General features: G+C 38.3%; 1 pseudogene; it reads right to left on the bottom strand.

Annotated features, from left to right (window-relative positions):
* Positions 1 to 15,957, bottom strand: part of LOC114903893 — a 68,726-nt pseudogene extending 52,769 nt beyond the window's left edge.
* Positions 15,958 to 24,394: the final 8,437 nt, after the last annotated feature.

Here is a 24,394-nt window from a genome sequence, read left to right as displayed (position 1 = left end):
ACAATGACATTTGCTATGTTTTTAATGCTTTCCCAAAATGATTTCTTCTCAAGCAAAACATGCTGAGAAGAATTCAAAAGGCTTGAATACTAGAGTGCCTGAGGGAAAATCCAAAACAACACCACAATCTCTCTCTCTCTCTCTCTCTCTCTCACACACACACACACACACACACACACACACCGTGTGTGTGTGTGTGTGTGTGTGTGTGTGTGTGTGTGTATGGACAGGTACATTCCAGGTTAGCTTATGCTATTAATGAATAGCATGGGGCTGGGCTATTTGCCACAATCAAAATTAAAAACTTAGAACTCTTGACACCTCTCATCAATTTGATCTTTCCAATTTCCTCAAGCTAATGAGGGTGATGGTTTTATTTGACACTAAAATATTTAGGAAATGCCTTAATCTAACAATGTGACAAGATAAATTGGGTTTAAATAGAAAACGAACATGGTCCTTTAACAGAAGCAAATGTATTTCTAAGACAAACACAGTTGGTCTTGTTCCCCTGTGTGTTTCTATATGAGTGCCCTGTAATAATTAATGTTTTAAGAGCGTAAAATAAGGAAGAAAATTTGAGCTCTAAAGCCTTAAGGAATTTTATGTTTCTGTGAAGTATTTCCTTATGTTACTCATCACTTGATTTGAATGTGAACTAATTTCAGTCCTCTAAAGCAAGGTATTTGCTAGCCTCAGTAGGGTGGATTGAGCATATAAAAATTATTAAGAAAAGCCATAAGCAGTGCAATTTGCAACTGTGAAGATTTGTGCAATGCATCTATAATATACCCACATATTGCTATCATCTAATTATCTTTTGGTGGCTAAAACCCAATGTTTGTCCTTGGGAACAAACTTGTAGTATAACCTTTGTCTAGGTCTGTAGACCTAGACCTTGAGTGTTCAGACTTAGCTGACGGTTCATACTGAGTATGTCAGTTCATACTGAGCTGACAACAATTCAAGATACTTAGGTTTGGGAGATAAGAATGTCAATTCATTTCTTTAGTAGTCTTGAGACAAGAATATCTTCCCAAGGAGTGAGTTACTAATACCAAATAATGATGATTCCTGGCCTGTTCCTTAGTTTAGTCAGAAATCTAATACTTTAAACCACATCTAGCCTTTCGAGCATGTATAGTTAGAATGATGTTTGATAGCAGTTGAATGACTTCGGGAATAAAATAAATTGCTTGTATCGGCATTTTTTTTTTTTTTTTCTGTACGCTGGCCTCTCACTGTTGTGGCCTCTCCCGTTGTGGAGCACAGGCTCCGGACGCGCAGGCTCAGCGGCCATGGCTCACAGGCCCAGCCGCTCCGCAGCATGTGGGATCTTCCCGGACCGGGGCATGAACCCGTGTCCCCTGCATCGGCAGGCGGATTCTCAACCACTGCACCGCCAGGGAAGTCCTGTATCAGCATTTTTAATCTTACTTTTGGAAATCATAATTTCCATTTAAAATTTGAAATAGCATTATCATTGCTTTATAAACATTCATTCATTCATTTTTCAAATGGTTATTCAGAGCCTACTTCGTGCTGGTTATTATGAGGCATTAAAGAAAGAAGAATAAGTTGTATTACTTCCTTTACAAATCTTATTAACTGACAAATAAAGATACACATGTATATATATACAAACATATTCATACGCAGAAAGCCAAAAGTAATAAGGTACAGTGTGCTATGGTTATGAAAAGGAAGAATTGATTATTTATAGCTGTGACAGATTATTTATTAAAATGTTACCATGTGGGACTTCCCTGGTGGTGCAGTGGTTGAGAGTCCGCCTGCCGATGCAGGGGACACGGGTTCGTGCCCCGGTCCGGGAAGATCCCACATGCTGCGGAGCGGCTGGGCCCGTGAGCCATGGCCGCTGGGCCGGGCGTCTGGAGCCTGTGCTCTGCAACGGGAGAGGCCACAACAGTGAGAGGCCCATGTACCCCACCCCCCAAAGAAAAAACTTACTGAAATATTAAATGTTTTAACAGCCACTTTATAGTGTATTTTTGGGATATCAGGTCAGAATCCTAGTCATAGTCTTCAGAGAGCCAGATGGCCAGGAGAAAGGAGCAGGGAATATCATCAAAGTTATTTGCCTTTATATCAGCTACTAATATGGTGCCTTAAGACTGAGAGTATGGGTCTTAAAATTGGAGATAATACTTCAAAAAGCAACTTAGAAGATGGCTACTTAGTCTTGAAGGGTGAATGTTTCTAAGATAGCCTTCTGAGAATCTATTGCTAGTAACATGGGAGTTAAGGCATGTTTTGGGTTTGAGAGACCAGAGAAGGACCATGACTGTAATCAAACATCACAAACTAGAAGAGAAGAGAGGGGAAGAAAGAGGATGGAACACTTATCAGGCTGCCCATGGATCCCTGGGTAGGGGAAGGCCTGAGTGCTTACATAGCAGATACCCTCCTGCTCTGTCCTGTAATGTAGGTGCCTGAAATCTGGGGCCTAGAGCCTGGGGAATGACTGATATGATGACCTAAGTCATAGTTTACTTAGAACAGTCTGTTTATGCCTGTTGCCCAGCATAATTATATATAGCCCTTTCACTATCCAAAGTGAGTTTGAATGATAATATGGGCATCCTTCCAAGTGATACCACAGAGGAAGTTAAAGATGTGGCTGGAGTCTGGGTAGAAGGGCAGCCCTCATGATTTGCCAGAACTGAATCTTCATAGTGTTGCTTTTGTCTAATCCCATGGTAAAGTAAGACCATTAAGCCTTATCCGGACTGGAGGATATTCTGTGGTCAGTGTTGGGAAAGCAAGAGATACCCAAGGAGGGGCAAGAAAATTGTCCATTTCACAGACTCATCAACTGGTCCCCTGGAAAACCTGGGGAAGATATCAGCATTTTTCTGTGTGTTGGAACTACTGCTGTGAAAATCCTACTCACATCATAGATAGGGTTCCCATCTAATTGATAAGTGAAAATACAGCAGGATATTTATATTTTCCTTTTACTTATTCCTCAGACCTTCCAGTGCCTAAATTAGGGGGCCAAAAGCAAAAGGTGATTGTAAAACATTGTGTCTTCCCAGCTTTGCTTTCTCAAAGCCTGGATTTACTGAGATCATGCCAAGGACATTTGAGGATCGTGAAAACAGAGGGGAGCAATTTAGCTGACACTAATAAAAAATCTGGGGGGTAAAGAGGGTTCAGAGAAAAGGGGACTCCCAAACTGTTTGGTGGAAGCACCCTAAGGATATTTATCTGATAAACATTATAGAAAATTCCTGCATTGTGTGCATAGGGAGGCTGGGTTTCTATGAATTTCTAGATTTCTGAGGCACAGAAGTTGAGCTGTGTAGGAACGATGTAGTCAAGGCATTTAAACAGAAGCCACTGAGGACTGAGGACCACAGGAGCCCCTTTCTACCTTGGTGTGCCCAGTTTCAATGAACAGGGATCCCTGGATGGAGGGCACAGCACGTGAAGTTGGCTTTTTAGGATCAATCATATTTAGATACATGGGGAGGAGGGAACGCAGGGCACAAAAACCCAAAGCAGGAAATCTCATGATGTGAAAGAAAAATGGTCAGATATTTAAATTGTTTCACAAGTCCCTCATGATTGACTTATTCTTCAGACTTAACTGCTCATACTCTGCTCAACCACACCCATCCCTCAGCTTGGAATATTCCTTTTGTCCATTCTAATTTCACCTGACTAACATCTATTGAATCTTACAGTCCAGATTATACATAATTTTCACAAAGTTTAACGTCCAGTGGCTTGGTAAAGCACTCTGTTGTTATACACTGTCATTGCACACTTGCGCAATATATTTGTGTTGTGCTTACCACAATTGTATTTAAATTTTTGAGTAATTAATTTTCTTAATATCTGTCTCTTGCTAGATTCTAATTTCCACTGGCTCAGAAACTGTGTCATCAATGAATCCTCAGTACCTAGTACAGGGTCTGGCTCAAAGTACGTGTTCAATAACTATGTCTTGGATGAATGAATTAATTAGGCTGAAACATGAGGTATGCTATAGGAGGTTCTGGGAGATTAGACTCGAGAGATAGGCTGGAATAAAATTTTGGAGTGTTCTGAATACAAGCCAGTGGAGTTTGGCCTTTTTCTAGGCCCCGAAGAACCTTTGAAAGTTTTCAGAGTACAGAGTGTCCTACCCACATTCAAACAGTTGGTTGGAAAGTTGCTCTTGGTAAACAGTTTCGAATTGTGCACAGAATACCCATGAGCTGTTGGTAGTCGTATGTTGATAAGGCAGGAAAACGGAGTGGAGGGAGAAAGGAAGGCATTGACTTTTATGGAATCATGTTTCTTTACCTCAAGCAACAGGTCCAGACCACCAGCAAAGTAAAAGGAAAAAAATGTCCCTAGAGAGTCTCTGTGAAAGAACTATTTTCTCTGAAGTTAGCTCAGTCTAAAACTGACAAATTTTGGCAAAATAGAAGTGACTTAGCAGTTGATTTCCTATAGTAGTGGTTCGGCTTTTAGTAGAGTGTATGGAATAGAAGGTGACTCTGATCTTTCCAAGCAGGTAGCAGTGCTGTATCCTCAGTGCTACACAGCCTAGTCTCAGTTCTTTTGACCTTATCTGCTGGTGGCCGTCAGCAAGCTAATACCTTTGTTAACAAGGTCCTAACAGTACTCACCACGCATGAACTACTAGGATCTAATTATTGCAAGTATCCCATCCAGTGACTTTTTTGACAGTACTTAGTTGGTTCTATAGACCCAGATTAAAGCAGGATAAGGGCCTGATTTTTCTAGTTCCAATAAAAGTCCAACTCTGAGTGTCATATCCTTTTACTGTCATGGTGTAAATGACCTCACTTCTTAGGGTTCAAAGAAATTGACAGAGAAATGTGGAGAGCAAAGGAAGGTGAGTTAGGCCCATTTGTCCACAGCTACACATGCCTCAGCCACCCTCACGTCTTCTTGGAAACTGTCTCCAGGCCTTTAAAAGTTGCATAGAATAAAAAACAAAAACAAGAAGGAGTGGTAATAATTTAAATATGAAAAATAATAATAGCTATTACTAAGTGCTTATGCTACAGCAGATGCTTTAAATACCTTTTATAGATTTCTTATTTGATACTTACAATAATCCTTTGAGGTGGGTGCTGTCTCCATTTCATACATGAGGAAACTACAGCTCAGAGAAATGATTAGGCCTTGCTTGGAGCCAGACCTGGGCCTCTTTAGTTCATAACTCTGTGGATGGGCAGGAAGCAGAAAGGGTGGAGTGTGTGGCCCTTGATCCTCAATCATCTTTAAGGAAGATTGAGGATATGATTAAGAGAATAACTTTCTTTTGAGGTCACCAAATATAAATTAAGCACTGAAAAGGAAAACTCAGCAAGAGTTACGAATCTATTATCAAGTGATACTGAGTATGAGATATGCTGTGGGCTGTAGTGTTTGGATGGGTTGACAAGAGGGCACAAGGTGTCTGCTTCCCATGGGGGTGAGTTGGGATCAGAGAGAAGAGGAGGAATACATGAGAGAATAAATGTGTCCAGCTGAGATGGAAGGGACAGGCGTTGGGGGCGGGGGGCTGCAGTTGCTAAATAGGGGAGTTGGGTGTTAGGTCATGGGACTTGGAATGTGAAGCTAAAGAATTTGGGATATATAAAGTAGATAACCAGAGTTACTAAGATAATTTAAGCAAGGAAGTAACTGGTGAAAAAAATGTGTTTGGAAAAATAATTGGCAGCACAGGTTAAAGTGGGCAGAGGGACTTTAGGAAACAAGCAAGGTAGCTACTACAACCAACCATGAACAAAAGGGAGAAGATTGGAAAAAGATGCACACAGAGGAAATGAAAAGGAAGGGATAGGTAGAGAGATGTTATGAATCTTTATTTAGCTTGAGAATTCTACCAGTACTATATAATTACTACCTTAAATTAAGAATACTAGGGAACTAAGTAATTTATGGCACAAATAGCACCTTTGAATTACTAGTAAACTTTTCAACTTGTTACTTTCTTTAACATAAATCATTATTTAATTTTTATAGCTACAGTGTACTAAAAAGTTTCTAGGTACTCTACAAATCATACAATTCCATATGATTGCTACTTGGATGGATTGCAAATTGGCCAAGCTTTTTCTTCTGTGTTTTGGGTTCTCTACTCTCAATCAATAAACCTTTGAGAGAGGGAAATTTATCTGGAGGACTCATGTCTTCCACAATATAGAGGCTTATTATGATGTTAAAAAGAATCAAGGTCTAAGTGATCATCTAAAAATAAAACAATTTCATTTTCTGCTCAAATGATGATTTGTTGAGAATTATGCTGCTGTTACTTGAAGCTGGAACGAGCAGCTGTATCACCATTTGCATCGTTTCTTGTGCAAAACGCTAGGGATCAAATTCTGGTTTAAATCTCAGCCTAGAGAAACACGTTTAGTTTATTAAATGTAAACAGAGGCCGAGTTATAGGGAAGCTGAAAGGAAAACAATAAGCTCAACTGGAACACATGCTGACTCCAGGAAGGATGAAAGGCTGCCTATGTTTCAGCAAATCTGGTCAGGGATGGCTTGGGAAGGGACAGTGTCTGGGTCACTTCAGAGTTCGCTTTTTCTGTTTATTTTTTAAGCAGTGCAAGTGCCGCTTCCTGTTTCGTACACTTCCTTGAAGTCCCTTTGAACTTTCACATGGCTTATATTCACTTACAAGGGTTCATTTACTCAACAAGAATTTTTGAGGCCACTGTTTGTAGAACCCTCTTAGGTGTAGGCATTGGAAGGGTTATGTGAGGAGTAGAAGAAACAGTTCCTGTGTATGGAAAACTCTAAGAAAGCAGGTTTCCAAAAAAAACTTTAAAAGAGAGAATCAAAAATAACATGGACCATGACATGAAGGCAAATAAGGATAAAACAAACCAAAGGGATACAGAGTACTTGATGAGGAGTCTGGGAACCTAGATCCTAGTTTCAGCTGTGAACTGGGATCAGCTGCCTACACTAGCTGGGCCTTAAATTATCATCTAAACACTAGAGAATCTTAAAACTCCCATGGTTATGTAAAATTTGCAATTTGGGTTAATGGTCAGTGTAGAAATTGTTTTAACAAAATTTTTTTTCTGAAGTCGGTGAAAATTCATGAGTTAGCATTATTTAGAGAAACTTTGAAGATTTTTTACTGTTCATCTAAACAACCAAGTTTAGTTATTTTTTTTTCCTGTTGCAACTGAAGTTCAGTAAATGAATGATATTGTTATATATATTATCTATATATGCTATAAACCCCACAGGACAGTATTATAACTTTGTTTTAAATAGTCCTGTATATTTTAAATAAGCTAAAACAATATTATATTTACGCAAGTATTTATAATTTACAGTGTTCTTCATTCATACCTAAAGATCCAGTCTTCCTTTTGGTATCATTTCCCTTCAGCTTGATGAATTTCCATTAGCATTTTCTTTAGTGTAGTTCTGGTGGCAATGAATTGCTGTTTTTCATTCACCTAAAAGGTTATTTCATCTTCATTTTCACTTGATAATTCTTTTGGATATAGAATTTCAGGTTGACAGTTCTCTTTCTTCTATCAGTCATCTTGAATATTTGATATCTATAGGACTCTAATCCCAATCAAAATCCCAGCAAGTCATTTTGTGGATATCAACAACCTGATACTAAAGTTTATATGGAAAGGCAAAAGAACCAGAATACCCAGCACATATTGAAGGGGAAGAGCAAAGTCAGAGAACTGACCATGCCTGTCTTCACGACATACTGTAAAGCTACAGTAATCAAGATAGGGTGGTACTGGTGAAAGAACAGACAAGTATATCAATGGAACAGAACAGAAAACACAGAAATAGACCCTGACATATAGAATCAACTGATCTCTGACAAAGAGGCAAAGACAGTTCAATGGAGAAAGGGTAGTCGTCTCAACAAATGGTGCTAGAACAACTGGACGTACACATGCAAAAAAAACGAATCTAGACACAGAACTTACCTTTTCCACAGGAATTAACTCAAAATGGATAGTAGACTTAAATGTAAAATGCAAGATTATAAAACTCCTAGAAGATAACATAGGAGAAACTCTAGGTGTCCTTAGGTCTGGCAGTGACCTATGTGATAATAGCAAAAGCATGATCCCTGAAAGAAAGAGTTGATAAGCTGGACATCATTAAAATAGGAAAATGTTTTGTCTGCAAAGACACTGTTAAGAGAATGAAAAGATAAACCAGAGACTGGAAGAAAATCTTTGCATCTTTGCAAAACATATATCTGATAAAGGACTGGTATCCAGAATACCCAAAGAGCTCTTAAAACTCAACAAGAAGAACACAAACAACCCACTTTAAAATGGGCAAAAGATCTGAGCAGACATCTTACAAAAGAAGATATACATTTGACAAATATGCATATGAAGAGATGCTCAACATCATATGTTATTCGTTTCTGGTGGGAATGCAAATGGTACAGCCACTTTGGAAGACAGTTTGGTAGATTCTTGTAATACTAAACATACTCATAAGATGATCCAGCAGTTGTGCTCCTTAGCATTTACCCAAATGAGTTGAAAACTTACTTTCACACAAAAACCTGGATGTTTATAGCAACTTTACTCATAATTATCAAAACTTGGAAGCAACCAAGATGTCCTTCAGTAGGTGAATAGGTAAACTGGTACATCAATCAAATGGAATATTAGTAAGCAATAAAAAGTGAGCTATTAAGCCATGAAACACATGGAAGAAACTTTAACGCATATTGCTAAGTAAAAGAAGCCAGTCTGAAAAGGTTACATACTGTATGATGTTCTGGAAAAGGCAAAAACTATAGAGACAGTAAAAAAGATCAGTGGTTGCAAACAGTTTAGAATGAGAGAGGGAGGGATGAATAGGTAGAGCACAGGAGAATTTTAGAGTATTAAAACTATTCTGTATGATACAGTAATGGTAGATACATGTCACTATACATTTATCAAAACCCATAGACTATAAAACACAAAGAATGAACCATAATGTAAGCTATGGACTTAAGTTAATAATGTTGTCTCTATATTAGCTCATCAATTGCAACAAAAATGCTACATCAATGCAAGGTGTTAATAATAGGGAAAACTGGAGGTGGGGGGTTTATAGAAACCCTGTACTTTCCACTCAGCTTTCTCTAAACCTAAAACTGCTCTAAAAAAAAAAAACCTAATACTGCTCTGAAAAATAAAGTCTAATGATAATAATAATAAAAAAAGAAATTGAAATATACCTAATAGGAATTACCAAGACAAAAAGAGAAAGAATATAAATGACAATATGAGGGGACCTTCAAGATGGTGGAGGAGTAAGACGGGGAGTTCAACTTCCTCACGAAAAATACATCAAAAATACATCTACACGTGGAACAAATCCTACAGAACACCTACTGCACACTGGCAGAAGAACTCAGACTTCCCAAAAGGCAAGAAAATCCCCACATACCTGGGTAGGGCAAAAGAAAAAAGAAAAAACAGAGACAAAAGAATAGGGATGGGACCTGCACCTCTGGGAGGGAGCTGTGAAGGAGGAAAAGTTTCCACATACTAGGAAGGCCCTTCACTGGCAGAGATGGGGGTTGGGGGGTGGGGGAAGCTTCAGAGACACGGAGGAGAGCGCAGCAACAGGGGTGCAGAGGACAAAGTGGAGAGATTCCCACACAGAGTATCGGTGCCAACCGGCACTCACCAGCCTGAGAGGCTTGTCTGCTCACCCACCAGGGTGGGTGGGGGCTGGGAGCTGAGGCTCAGCCTTCAGAGGTGAGAACCCAGGGAGAGGACTGGGGTTGGCTGCGTGAACACAGCCTGAAGGAGACTAGTGCGCCACAGCTAGCTGGGAGGGAGTCTGGGAAAAAGTCTGGACCTGCCTAACAGGCAAGAGACCATTGTTTTGGGGTGTGTGAGGAGAGGGGATTCCTTCCCTGACTGCCCACAGAAGGCAGAGCACCACCTAAACGAACTCCAGAGATGGGCATGAGCTGCAGCTATCAGCTTGGACACCAGAGACAGGCATGAAACCCTACCACCGCTGCTGCAGCCACCAAGAATCCTGTGTGCAAGCAGAGGTCACTATCCACATGTGGCCCCCCACCCCCCCGCAAGCCTGTTCAGCCCGCCACTGCCAGGGTCCTGTGATCCAGGGACAACTTCCCTGGGAGAACACACAGCATGCCTCAGGCTATTGCAAAGTCATGTTGGTCACTGCTGTTGCAGGCTTGCCCCGCATTCCAATTATAACTACCATACCCCTCCCTCCCCCCGGCATGAGTGACCCAGAGCCCCCTAAACAGCCGCTGCTTTAACCCCATCCTGTCTGAGCAGGAACAGATGCCTGAGGGCAACCTCCATGCAGAGGTGGTGCCAAAGGCAAAGCTGAGCCCCAATAGCTGTATGAACAAAGAAGAGAAAGGGAATTTTCCCCGTGCAGCCTCAGGAGCAGTGGATTGAATCCCAACAGTCAACTTGAGGTACCATGCATCTGTGAAATACCTGATTGAACAACAAGTCAACCCAAAATTGAGGAGGTGGACTTTGGGAGCAACTGTAGACTTGGGCCTGACTGGTCTGCGACTGACTGGTTTCTGATTTTTATATTTATCTTAGTATAGTTTTTAGTGCTTGTTATCACTGGTGGATTTGTTTATTGGTTTGGTTGATCTCTCCCTTTTTTATTATTACTTTTTTATTTTAATTATTTTATTTTATTTTTTTCTTATTATTATTTTCTTTCTCTTTTTCTCCCTTTTCTTCTGAGCCATGTGGCTGACAGGGTCTTGCTGCTCCAGCCTTGTGTCAGGCATGAGCCTCTGAGGTGGGAGAGCTGAGTTCAGGATATTGGACCACCAGAGACCTCTCAGCCCCATGTAGTATCAGTTGGCGACACTTCCCCTAGATATCTCCGTCTCAATGCTAAGACCCAGCTCCACCCAAAGCCAGCAAGCTCCAGTGCTGGACGCCCCATGCCAAACAACTAGCAAGACAGGAACACAACACCACCCATTAGCAGAGAGGCTGCCTGAAATCATAACAAGTTCACAGACACCCCAAACACACCACAGGATGAGATCCTGCACACCAGAAAGACATAATCCAGCTCCATCCACAAAAACACAGGCCCCAGTGCCCTCCACCAAGAAGCCTAAAAACCCACTAAACCAACCTTACCCACTGAGGGCAGACATCAAAAGCAATGGAAACTACGAACCTGCAGCCTGCAAAAAGGAGACCCCAAACACAGTAAGTTAAGCAAAATGAGAAGACAGAGAAATACACAGCAGATGAAGGAAAAAGGTAAAAGCCCACCAGACCAAACAAATGAAGAGGAAATAGGCAGTCTACCTAAAAAAGAATTCAGAGTAATGATAGTAAAGATGATCCAAAATCTTGGAAAAAGAATGGGGAAAATACAAGAAATAAAAAGGACCTAGAAGAACTAAAGAGCAAACAAACAATCATGAACAACACAATAAGTGAAATTAAAAATTCTCTAGAAGGAATCAATAGCAGAATAACTGAAGAAGAACGGATATGTGACCTGGAAGATAAGATAGTGGAAATAACTACCACAGAGGAGAATAAAGGTAAAAGAATGAAAAGAATTGAGGACAGTCTCAGAGACGTCTGGGACAATATTAGATGCACCAACATTTGAATTATAGGGGTCCCAGTAGAAGAGAAAAAGAAAGGGTCTGAGAAAATATTTGAAGAGATTATAGTTGAAATCTTCCCTAACATGGGAAAGGAAAGAATCAAGTCCAGGATGTGCAGAGAGTCCCATAAAGGATAAATCCAAGGAGAAACACGTCAAGACTCATATTAGTCAAGCTATCAAAAATTAAATACAAAGAAAAAATATTAAATGCAGCAAGGGAAAAGCAAAAAATAACATACAAGGGAATCCCCATAAGAATAACAGCTGACCTTTCAGCAGAAACTCTGCAAGCCAGAAGGAGTGGCGGGACATATTTAAAGTGATGAAAGGGAAAAACCTACAACCAAGATTACTCTACGAGCAAGGATCTCCTTCAGATTTGATGGAGAAATTAAAACTTTTACAGATAAGCAAAAGCTAAGAGAATTCAGCACTACCAAACCAGCTCTACAACAAACGCTAAAGGACCTCTCTAGGCAGGAAACACAAGAGAAGGAGAAGACCTACAAAAACAAAAACAAAACAAGAAAATGGTAAAAGGAACATACATATCGATAATTACCTTAAATGAAAGTGGATTAAATGCTCCAACCAAAAGACATACACTGGCTGAATGGACAAAAAAACAAGACTCATATACATGCTGTGTACAGGAGACCCACTTCAGACGTACGGACACATACAGACTGAAAGTGAGGGGATGGAAAAAGATATTCCATGCAAATGGGAATCAAGAGAAAGCTGGAGTAGCAATTCTCATATCAGACAAAATAGACTTTAAATAAAGACTATTACAAGAGACAAAGAAGGACACTACATAATGATCAAGGGATCAATCCAACAAAAAGATATAACAATTGTAAATATTTATGAACCCAACGTAGAAGCACCTCATTACATAAGTCAAATGATAACAGCAATAAAAGGGGAAATCAACAGTAATACAATCATACTAGGGGACTCTAACACCCTACTTTTACCAATGGACAGAGCATCCAAAATGAAAATAAATAATGATACAAAAGCTTTAAATGACACATTAAACAAGATGGACTTAATTGATATATATAGGACATTCCATCCAAAAACAACAGAATACACTTTCTTCTCAAGTGCTCATGAAACATTCTCGTGGATAGATCAAATCTTGGGTCACAAATCAAGCCTGGTAAATTTAAGAAAATTGAAATTGTATCAAGTATCTTTTCCGACCACAACGCTATGAGACTAGATATCAATTACAGGAAAAAAACTGTAAAACATACAAACACTTGGAGGCTAAACAATATGCTAGTAAATAACCAAGAGATCACACAGGAAATCAGAAAATACCTAGAAAACATGACGGTGAAAACATGATGACCCAAAACCTATGGGATGCAGCAAAAGCAGTTCTAAGCAGGAAATTTATAGCAGTACAATCCTACCTCAAGAAACAAGAAAAATCTCAAAGAAACAACCTAACCTTACACCTAAAGCAATTAAAGAAAGAAGAAAAACTCCCAAGTTCGCAAAAGGAAAGAAATCAGAAAGATCAGATCAGAAATAAATGAAACAGAAATGAAGGAAATGATAGCAAAGATCAGTAAAACTAAAAGCTGATTCTTTGAGAAGATAAACAAAACTGATAAACCATTAGCCAGACTCATGAAGAAAAAAAGGGAGAAGACTCAAATCAACAGAATTAGAAATGAAAAAGGAGAAATAACAACTGACACTGCAAAAATACAAAGGATCATGAGAGATTACTACAAGCAACTCTGTGCCAGTAAAATGGACAACCTGGAAGAAATGGACACATTCTTAGAAAAGCACAACCTTCTGAGACTGAACCAGCAAGAAATAGAAAATATAAGCAGACCAATCACAAGCACTGAAATTGTGACTGTGATTAAAAATCTTCCAACAAACAAAAGCCCAGGACCTGATGGCTTCACAGGCAAAGTCTATCAAACATTCAGAGAAGAGCTAACACCTATCCTTCTCACACTCTTCGAAAATATAGCAGAGGGAGGAACACTCCCAAAACTCATTCTATAAGGCTTCCATCACCCTGATACCAAAACCAGACAAAGCTGTCACAAGAAAAGAAAACTAAAGACCAATATCACTGATGAAATGGATGCAAAAATCCTCAACACAGTACTAGCAAAGAGAATCCAACAGCACATTAAAAGGATCACACACCATGATCAAGTGAGGTTTATCCCAGGAATGCAAGGACTCTTCAAAATATGCAAATCCATCAGTGTGTGATACACCATATTAACAAACTGAAAGATAAAAACCATATGATCATCTCAATAGATGCAGAAAAAGCTTTCAGCAAAATTCAACACCCATTTATTAAAAACCCTCCAGAAAGTAGACATAAAGGGAAATTACCTCCACATAATAAAGGTCATATATGACAACCCCACAGCCAACATTGTTCTCAGTGGTGAAAAACTGAAACCATTTCCTCTAAAATCAGGAACAAGACAAGGTTGCCCCACTCACCACTATTATTCAACATAGTTTTGGACATTCTGGCCACAGGAATCAGAGAAGAAAAAGAAATAAAAGGAATTCAAATCAGAAAAGAAGTAAAGCTGTCACTGTTTGCAGATGACATGATGCTATACCTAGAGAATCCTAAGGATGCTACCAGGAAACTACAAAAGCTAATCAATGATTTGATAAAGTAGCAAGATACAGAATTAATGCACAGAAGTCTCTTGCATTCCTATACACTAATGATGAAAAATCTGAAAGAGAAATTAAGGAAACACTCCCATTTGCCACGGCAACAAAAAGAATAAGCTTGTACTTTGTGGCTGTGAGGATCATTTCCTCCACACTATTCACGGTGAAGAGTCTCAGCACGTGGACGTTGTTCTGCTGGCCGATACGGTGGACGCGGTCTTGTGCTTGCAGGTCCTAATGAGGATTCCAGTCGCTGTCAAAAATGACCATGGTATCAGCTGCCTGGAGATTTAAGCCCAGGCCTCCAGCTCTTGTGCTCAGCAAGAAAATGAAATACTGGGACAGAGGTTCATTGAATTTCTTCAGCAAAGCAGCATGATCTTCAGAATTGGTGGTGCCATCAAGGCGCAGGTAAAGGAAGTTCCGAAAAGCAAAGTAATCCTCCATGATGGTCATGAGAGACGTCATCTGGCAGAAAAGCAGGACTCGGTGATTAGTCGTTCTCAATGTTGGTAGGATACGATCAAGTAGGTCAAACATTCCTGAGGCCTGATGCAGCTCAGACCCATTATGACCCCATTTGAAAAACCCAGGTGTTCAGCAGAGGATTCCTCAATGTGCTGAAACATATATGGATGATTGCAGATTTTTCTCAACTGCATGATAGCGTTCATAAATGTCTTAGCACCTCCTTTCCCCTTCTTATCTTTCTCCGAACCATCTGTTGAGAAGGATCCCTTTGACTTGCATATGGCGATACAGAATCTTCTGCAGAGCTGACATGTCACACTTGATCACATATTCAACTTTTTCTGGAAGCTGGGATTCAACTTCTTTCTTCAGTCTCCTCAGTAAAAATGGTCTCAATACCTTATGCAGATGCCTGATGATCAATATAGTTTCTTCTTCATTTAAGTCCACTCTCTCTCCAGTCATGGCAAATGGAGCATTAAACCACTGCTCAAACACGCTGCAGCTCTTAAAAATTGTAGGAAGGAGGAAGTTGAGGAGGGCCCAGAGTTCCGGGAACTTATTCTGCAGGGGGATCCCAGTCAAGAGGATCCTTCTGGGGGCCACATAGTGAGTGTTCAGGACCTGAGTCAGCTTGCAGTGGTGATTCTTCATTTGGTGGCCTTCGTCCACTATCATGTATTTCCACCGAGTCTTTGCAAGAATGTGCTTGTCTTTAAAATGTACTCATAAGTAGTCAGGAGGGCATTGAATTTGCCACTCCATAACTGGGGACAAGGGAGCGACACATGGCGAGGGTGCCCTTGTAAGAAATTTTCACCACAGAAGGAGCCCATTTGTCAAATTCATACGTCCAGTTAGAGTCGAAAGGGGGACAATGATGAGATAGGGGCCATTGAGTCTTTTGTGATCCATCAGATAAGTGATGAGTGCAATGGTCTGTATTGTCTTTCCCAGCCCCATTTCATCAGCAAAGATTCTGTTCAAATTGTTATTATACAGAGAAACCATCCATTCCAGGCCCTGGAGCTGGTAATGCTTCAGGGTCCCATTGAAGAGGAGGGCCGACTGTTTCTCCACCCTTTCAGAGATGCCATGGGCCACCGTGAAGTAGGACTGGGAGCCCCTGGCACTGTATTGCATGCTGTACTCATTGTCCACGTAGCAGACATTAGTATTAAAGAAAAAAAGAACTAGACAGGTAGCCCTCATGAACATATACACAGATGAATTCCTAAAAATTGAATCCAGTTATATATTAAAAGGGTAATACAACATGATCAAGTGAGGTTTATTCAAGGAATGCAAGGTTGATTTAACATTCAAAAATAAATGTTAATATAAAAAGGGGGAAATTCGTATGATACTTCAATAAATGAAGAGTGAACACTATACAAAATTTAACCCTTACTCATGATTTTAAAATAACTTTAAAACTGGAGCAGTAGGGAACTACTTCAGTCTTAAAAAAAAGCATCTATGGAAAAACTTGTGGCTAATATTATATTTAATCATTAAATATTAAATGCTTTTCCCTTAAAATCAGGAACAATATGAATATGTCTACTCTTACTACTTGTTTCAACATTGTATTGGAGGTTCTAGCCATTACAATAAGGCAAGATATTTTTTTAAATTGGAGTATAGCTGATAATGTTGTGTTAGTTTCTGTTGCACAACAGTGAGTCAGTTATACATATACATATGTCCACTCTTTTTTAGATTCTATTCCCATACAAGGCAATTTCAAAAAAGGCATAAACTTAGGAATGGAAGAAGTAAAACTGTTGTGGTTTTTTTGGACAACATGACTGTTTATGTAGAAAATTCTTAGAAATCGATAAAACAGTTATTAAAAGTAATAAATGAAGTTATCAAGTTTGTAGGATAAAAGTTAACTGCATTTTTATATACTGACAGCAAACAATTGGAAACAATTAGAAAATGAGATTATTGAAGTTGAATTAATTATTCAGTATTAAAGAAATGTAATAACATTCATTTATGACCTTACACTAAAACTCACAAAATATTGCTTAGAGAAATTATAGATACTCTAACTAAATGGAACAATGTACCATGCTCATGGACTGGAAAACTTCATATTGTTAAAATATCAATTCTTCCGACATTGATCTTTAAATTCTATGCAATTCCAACAAAATATAGCAAGAGTTTTTGGAAATTGATAAGCTAATTCTAAAATTTATATGAAAATTTAAATGACCTAGAATAGTCAAAATAATTTTTTTAAGGGCGAATTTGGAGATCTTATATTTTCTGATTTAAAGATATGCTGTAAACTACAGCAATTAAGACATTGGAGTATTGTCAAGAGGACAGGCACATAGATCAATGAAACAGTAGAAAGCACAGGAATAGTCCACAAATACACGGTCAATTGATTTTCAACAAAAATGTCAAGACAATTCAATGGGGGAAAAAGTCTTTTCAAACAAATGATGCTGAATCAATTAGAAAGATATATTTTTAAATAGGAACATTATTACCCATTACTTCATGTCATACACAATAATTAACTTTAAAGGCATAATAAATCTAAATATAAATCTAGTGCTGTAAAACTATTTAAAAAGTAGAAAATATTCATGAAAAATGAAAAAACTGATAAATTGGACCTTATAAAAATTCAGAACTTTTACTCTTCAAAAGATATCCATTAAGAAAATGAGAAGACAAGACATAGAATGGGAGAAAATATTCCAATATGTATATTTGACAAGACTTGTATCCCGAAAAAGAACAATTACAACTCAGTTACAAGAAGATAAGCAACCCAATAGAAAATTTGACAAACTACTTGAATATTGACTTCACAAAATAAGATATACAAATTGTCAGTTTGTATATCTCTCATATCCTGGTGATGGAAATGTAAAATTGCAAATCACTTTGGAGAAACTGTAGGTCTCTCCACAAGTTAAATGTGCATATAGTGTTTAACCCAGCCATTCAGATCTTAGGTATTTATATCAAAGAGAAATGAAAATATATATCCACTCAAAGACAGCTGCTTGATATCCCTGTGTCTCAAATCACAACTGTTCTTTCTATCACAGGACTTTGAAGACATGTTTGTTGTTCTCTTAGTCATTGTTCCTGGGCTCAAGTTCCTGACTCCCTTCTGAAAATGGTCTCATTTTATAGCCAACATTGTGTTTGTTTAAAGGTCTTTAATAAATTTGAGTGCAGGACCTATAGCCTGAGCATAGAGATGATGAACAGGGCAGTTTAGGCATGGGGGCTGGATTTAGGTATAGACCTATTCAGTATAGGTATTAGATGGTAGTGGAGTACAGTGCTAGAGCATTGGAGTTGGTCAGACTTGAATTTGAATATTCCTCAATGTTTTTATCTGTCGACTGGGCTTTTGTGTGGATCAAATTAGATTAAAAGTGTTTTGCATAATTCCTGGCCTCCAAGTTCTCAAGAAATCATGACTCTTATTATAATGACACAGCATACTAAACCCATTCATCTCTTCTTGCTTAGGATAGGTTTTAAAATTAAATTTCTAGTATTACTTCTGATACTGATGAGACAAAAGTCCTTTGGGGCCCTGATTATCAAAATGAGATATAAATAGTCACATACTGACCATAATAGGGTCTGGGCAGGAACATGAGTGAGGCTGAGAGAAAACATCAAAGATCACAGGGGTTTTTCTCAAGAGAGAAGGTGGCTAGAACAAAGTGATGATTCTGCATACTATGGACCATGGTTCTTGCCATTTTGAGATGTAATAGAAATTTAGTATGGTGGGAGAAGAATGTGATGCTGTGGGCTTTAAATTTTACTGTTTAAATTTTGGATATGCAGAAGTCCACTGTGGGACTAAGCTATTGAAAAAATCAAATTCACACATTTTTGCATTGTGACCTTCAATTTTAAGAACTCAAGTTGAGACGAGTTTTTCATTATTGGGTAGGTGGTAGCTTGGTAAAGGAGAGAAAGTTGGGCTGTGGTGATGGTGATAAAGGCAACATGAGAGAAAGAGAAGGACCTCTAGGGATCTTTCTTGAGACCATGATAATGACTTCTGGGAGTTATCTGGTGGTAGGGTTGTGTGTTCCCTGACACACAAGGTTCTGCATCCCTGTAGCTGCCTTTTGAGTGTTATGTCATGACAGATACCAAAATTTGCTTTAATGATTGCAGGAAGATTATTTCCCCCTATTCAATGGCATGAAGCAATAGATGAATATTCAAATCTAAATTGTATACATATGTGTGTGTATGTGTAACATATATATATATATATAAATGTTTCATAAGTCTGATACTCAATTATTCATTTTTATGTATGCAAGACAACATTTTCAAATCTGTTGTCCTTTTACTTTCCTTTGTAGTTACAAAATCAAAGTAAAGTCAACATATGCATATTTCTAGGTAGACTGATGTTTTTTTAAGCTGCATTAGCTTGAAATCCTTGGTGAAGATGTGCATATGCTTACTTTATACCAATAATGTCAGGAAAGAGTTTGAAGGAACAATGCTTTGTATATAATTAGTAGCATGATGAACATAATTTGAATAACAAAAATATTTGCTCTTAATTGAAGGAAAATGAATCAAATTCATCAGCTGATAGCATTCACTAAGAAGACATGGGGAAGTCAGATGAGAAATCTTAAATAGAGGATGCTTTAACAGGGGGATTTATGTTCCACAACTAGGTGTTTAAGAAATAAAAGACAGTTGATATTATGAACTCTCACAAGCATATCCATGAATATCTGTTAACGATGGAAACAACCATAGCTAAGTATGAAGATGTTAACTTTGTTCCTTTCAATTGAAATCATTATTACCAATATTGAAGAAGATATTAAAATAAATCATCTCTAATCCCAGTACTCAATCACAACTTTTCATCTTTTTGCAAGTTTCTTTCTAAGCCTTGTCTTTAACCATTTGTATTTATGGTTGTGACACATTTTCTAATTCAGCTTTTTTTTTTTAACATCTATATTGGAGTATAATTTCTTTACATTGTTGTGTTAGTTTCTGCTGTATAACAAAGTGAATCTGCTATACGTATACATATATCCCCATATCCCCTCCCTCTTGCGTCTCCCTCCCACCCTCCCTATCCACCCTTCTAAGTGGTCACAAAGCACGGAGATGATCTCCCTGTGCGATGAAGCTACTTCCCACTAGCTACCTATTTTACATTTGCTAGTGTATATGTGTAACGCTACACTCTCACTCTGTCCCAGTTTACCCTTCCCCCTCCCCATGTCCTCAAGTCCATTCTCTATGTCTGCGTCTTTATTCCTGTCCTGCACCTAGGTTCATTAGAACCTTGTTTTTTTTTTGTTTTTTTTTAGATTCCATATATATGGAATTCATCCCATCCTCCCCTTTCCCACCCTTGGTATCCACATGTTTGTTCTCCTCATCTGTGTCTCTATTCCTGCCTTGCAAACTGGTTCATCTGTACCATTTTTCTAGATTCCACATATATGCGTTAATATACGATATTTGTTTATCTCTTTCTGACTTACTTCACTCTGTATGACAGTCTCTAGGTCCATCCACATCTAAAAATGACACAATTTCATTCCTTTTTATGGTTCCTTTAATATTCCATGCTATATATGTACCACATCTTCTTTATCCATTAGTCTTTCGATGGACATGTAGGTTGCTTCCATGACCTGGCTATTGTAAATAGTGCTGGAGTGAATATTGAGGTGCATGTCCCTTTTTGAATTATGGTTTTCTCTGGGTATATGCCCAGTAGTGGGATTGCTGGGTAATATGGTAATTCTATTTTTAGTTTTTTTAAGGAACCTCCTTAATGTTCTCCATAGTGGCTGTACCAATTTACATTGCCATCAACACTGCAGGAGGGTTCCCTTTTCTCCACACCTTCTCCAGCATTTAATGTTTCTAGATTTCTTGATGATGCCCATTCTCACCAGTTTTAGGTGACCCCTCATTGTAGTTTTGATTTGCATTTCTCTAATGATTAGTGATGTTGAGCATCCTTTCATGTGTTTATTGGCAACCTGTATATCTTCTTTGGAGAAATGTCTATTTAGGTCTTCTGCCCATTTTTGCATCAGGTTGTTTGTTTTTTTGCTGCTGAGCTGCATGAGCTGCTTGTATATTTTGGAAATTAATCCTTTGTCAGTTGCTTTGTTTGCAAATATTTTCTCCCATTCTGAGGGTTGTCTTTTCATCTTGTTTATGGTTTCCTTTACTGTGAAAAAGCTTTTAAGTTTCATTAGGTCCCACATGTTTATTTTTGTTTTTATTTCCATTTCTCTAGGAGGTGAGTCAAAAAGAATATTGCTGTGATTTATGTCATATAGTGTTCTTCCTATGTTTTCCTCTAAGAGTTTTATAGTGTCTGGCCTTACATTTAGTTCTCTAATCCATTTTGAGTTTATTTTTGTGTATGGTGTTAGGTAGTATTCTAATTTCATTTTATATGTAGCTGTCCAGCTTTCCCAGCTCCACCTATTGAAGAGGCTGTCTTTTCTCCATTGAATACTCTTGCCACCGTTATCAAAGGTAAGGTGACCATATGTGCATGGGTTTATCTCTGAGTTTTCTATCCTGTTCCATTGATCTATATTTCTGTTTTTGTGCCGGTACCATACTGTCTTGATTACTGTAGCTTTGTAGTATAGTCTGAAGTCAGGGAGCCTGATTCCTCCAGCTCCGTTTTTCGTTCTCAGGATTGCTTTGACTATTCGGGGTCTTTTGTGTTTCCATACAAATTGTGCAATTTTTTGTTCTAGTTCTGTGACAAAAGCCATTGGTAGTTTGATAGGGATTGCATTGAATCTGTAGATTGCTTTGGGTAGTATAGTCATTTTCACAATGTTGTCTCTTCTTATTGAAGAACATGGTGTATCTCTCCATCTGTTTGTATCATCTTTAATTTCTTTCATCAGTGTCTTATAGTTTTCTGCATGCAAGTCTTTCCCTCTTTAGGTAGGTTTATTCCTAGGTATTTTATTCTTGTTACAGTGGTAAACGGAAGCATTTCCTTAATTTCTCTTTCAGATTTTTCATCATTAGGGTATAAGAATGCAAGAGATTTCTGTGCATTCCTTTTGTATCCTGCTACTATACCAAATTCACTGATTAGCTCTATTAGTTTTAAGGTAGCATATTTAGGATTCTCTAGGTATAGTATTATCATGTCATCTGCAAACAGTGAAAGCTTTACTTCTGCTTTTCCAATTTGGATTCATTTTATTTCTTCTTCTTCTCTGATTGCCATGGCTAAAACTTCCAAAACTATGTTGAGTAATAGTGGTGAGAGTGGGCCACCTTGGTTTGTTCCTTATTTTAGAGGAAATGGTTTCAGTTCTTCACCATTGAGAATGATGTTGGCTGAGAGTTTGTCATATATGGCCTTTATTTTGTTGAGGTAAGTTCCCTCTATGGCTACTTTCTGGATAGTTTTTATCATAAATGGGGGTTGAATTTTGTCAAAAGCTTTTCCTGCATCTCTTGAGATGATCATATGGTTTTTCTCCTTCAGTTTGTTAATATGGTGTATCACATTGATTAATTTGCTTATATTGAAGAATCCTTGCATCCCTGGGAGAAACCCCACTGGATCATGGTACATGATCTGGTGAATGTGCTGTTGGATTCTGTTTGCTAGTATTTTGTTGAGGATTTTTGCATCTATGTTCATCAGTGATATTGGCCTGTAGTTTTCTTTCTTTGTGACATCTTTGTCTGGTTTTGGTATCAGGGTGATGGTGGCCTCGTAGAATGAATTTTGGGAGTGTTCCTCCCTCTGCTATATTTTTGAAGAGTTTGAGAAGGACAGGTGTTAGCTCTTCTCTGAATGTTTGATAGACTTTGCCTGTGAAGCCATCTGGTCCTGGGCTTTTGTTTGTTGGAAGATTTTTAATCACAGTTTGAATTTCAGTGCTTGTGATTGGTTTGTTTATATTTTCTATTTCTTGCTGGTTCAGTCTCAGAAGGTTGTGTTTTTCTAAGAATGTGTCCATTTCTTCCAGATTGTCCATTTTATTGGCATATAGTTGCTTGTAGTAATCTCTCATGATCCTTTGTATTTCTGCAGTGTCAATTGTTACTTCTTTTTCTTTTCTAATTCTATTGATTTGAGTCTTCTCCCTTTTTTTCGTGATGAGTCTGGCTAATGGTTTATCAATTTTGTTTACCTTATCAAAGAACCAGCTTTTAGTTTTATTGATCTTTGCTATCATTTCCTTCATTTCTGTTTCATTTATTTCTGATCTGATCTTTCTGATTTCTTTCCTTCTGCAAACTGCAGGGTTTTTTGCTCTTCCTTCTTTAATTGCTTTAGGTGTAAGGTTAGGTTGTTTCTTCGAGGTGTTTCTTGAGGTAGGATTGTATTGCTATAAATTCCCCTCTTAGAACTGCTTTTGCTGAATCCCATAGGTGTTGGGTCATGGTGTTTTCATTGTCATGTGTTTCTAGGTATTTTTTGATTTCCTGTTTGATTTCTTCAGTGATCTCTTGGTTATTTAGTAGTATATTGTTTAGCCTCCACATGTTTGCATTTTTTACAGTTTTTTTCCTGTAATTGATATCTAGTCTCATAACGTTGTGGTCGGGAAAGGTACATGATACAAGTTCAATTTTCTTAAATTTACCAAGGTGACTCAATGTGATTTGTGACTCAAGATATGATCTATCCTGGAGAATGTTCCATGAGCACTTGAGAAAAAAGTGTATTCTGTTGTTTTTGGATGGAATGTCCTATAAATATCAATTAAGTCCATGTTGTTTAGTGTATCATTTAAAGCTTGTGTTTCGTTATTTATTTTCATTCTGGTTGATCTGTCCATTGGTAAAAGTGGGGTGTTAATGTCCCCTACTATTATTGTGTTACTTTCGATTTCCCGTTTCATGGCTGTTAGCATTTGCCTTATGTATGGAGGTGCTCCTATGTTGGGTGCATAAATATTTACAATTGTTATATGTTCTTCTTGGATTGATCCCTTGATCATTATGTAGTGTCCTTCTTTGTCTCTTGTAATAGTCTTTATTTAAAAATCTATTTTGTCTGATATGAGAATTGCTACTCCAGCTTTCTTTTGTTTTCCATTTGTGTGGAATATGTTTTTCCATCCCCTCACTTTCAGTCTGTATGTGTCTCTAGGTCTGAAGTGGGTCTCTTGTAGACAACATATTTATGGGTCTTGGTTTTTGTATTCAGTCTGCCTGTCTGTGTCTTTTGGTTGGAGCATTTAATTCATTTACATTTAAGGTAATTATCTGTATATATCTTCCTATTACCATTTTCTTAATTGTTTGGGGTTTGTTTTTGTAGGTCTTAATTTTATTTATTTATTTATTTATTTTTGGCTGTGTTGGGTCTTCGTTTCTTTGCGAGGGCTTTCTCTAGTTGCAGCAAGTGGGGGCCACTCTTCATCGCTGTGCGTGGGCCTCTCAATATTGCAGCCTCTCTTATTGCGGAGCACAGGTTACAGACGCGCAGGCTCAGGAATTGTGTCTCATGGGCCTAGTTGCTCCGCAGCATGTGGGATCTTCCCAAACCAGGGCCTGAACCCGTGTCCCCTGCATTGGCAGGCAGATTGTCAAC

The sequence above is a fragment of the Monodon monoceros genome, unplaced genomic scaffold (assembly GCF_005190385.1).
Source record: "Monodon monoceros isolate NGI ecotype Baffin Bay Population unplaced genomic scaffold, NGI_Narwhal_1 Super_Scaffold_21, whole genome shotgun sequence".
NCBI classification, from domain to species: domain Eukaryota; kingdom Metazoa; phylum Chordata; class Mammalia; order Artiodactyla; family Monodontidae; genus Monodon; species Monodon monoceros.
The sequence above is the reverse complement of the archived record's forward strand: the minus strand, read 5'-3'. Positions and strand labels throughout refer to the sequence as shown.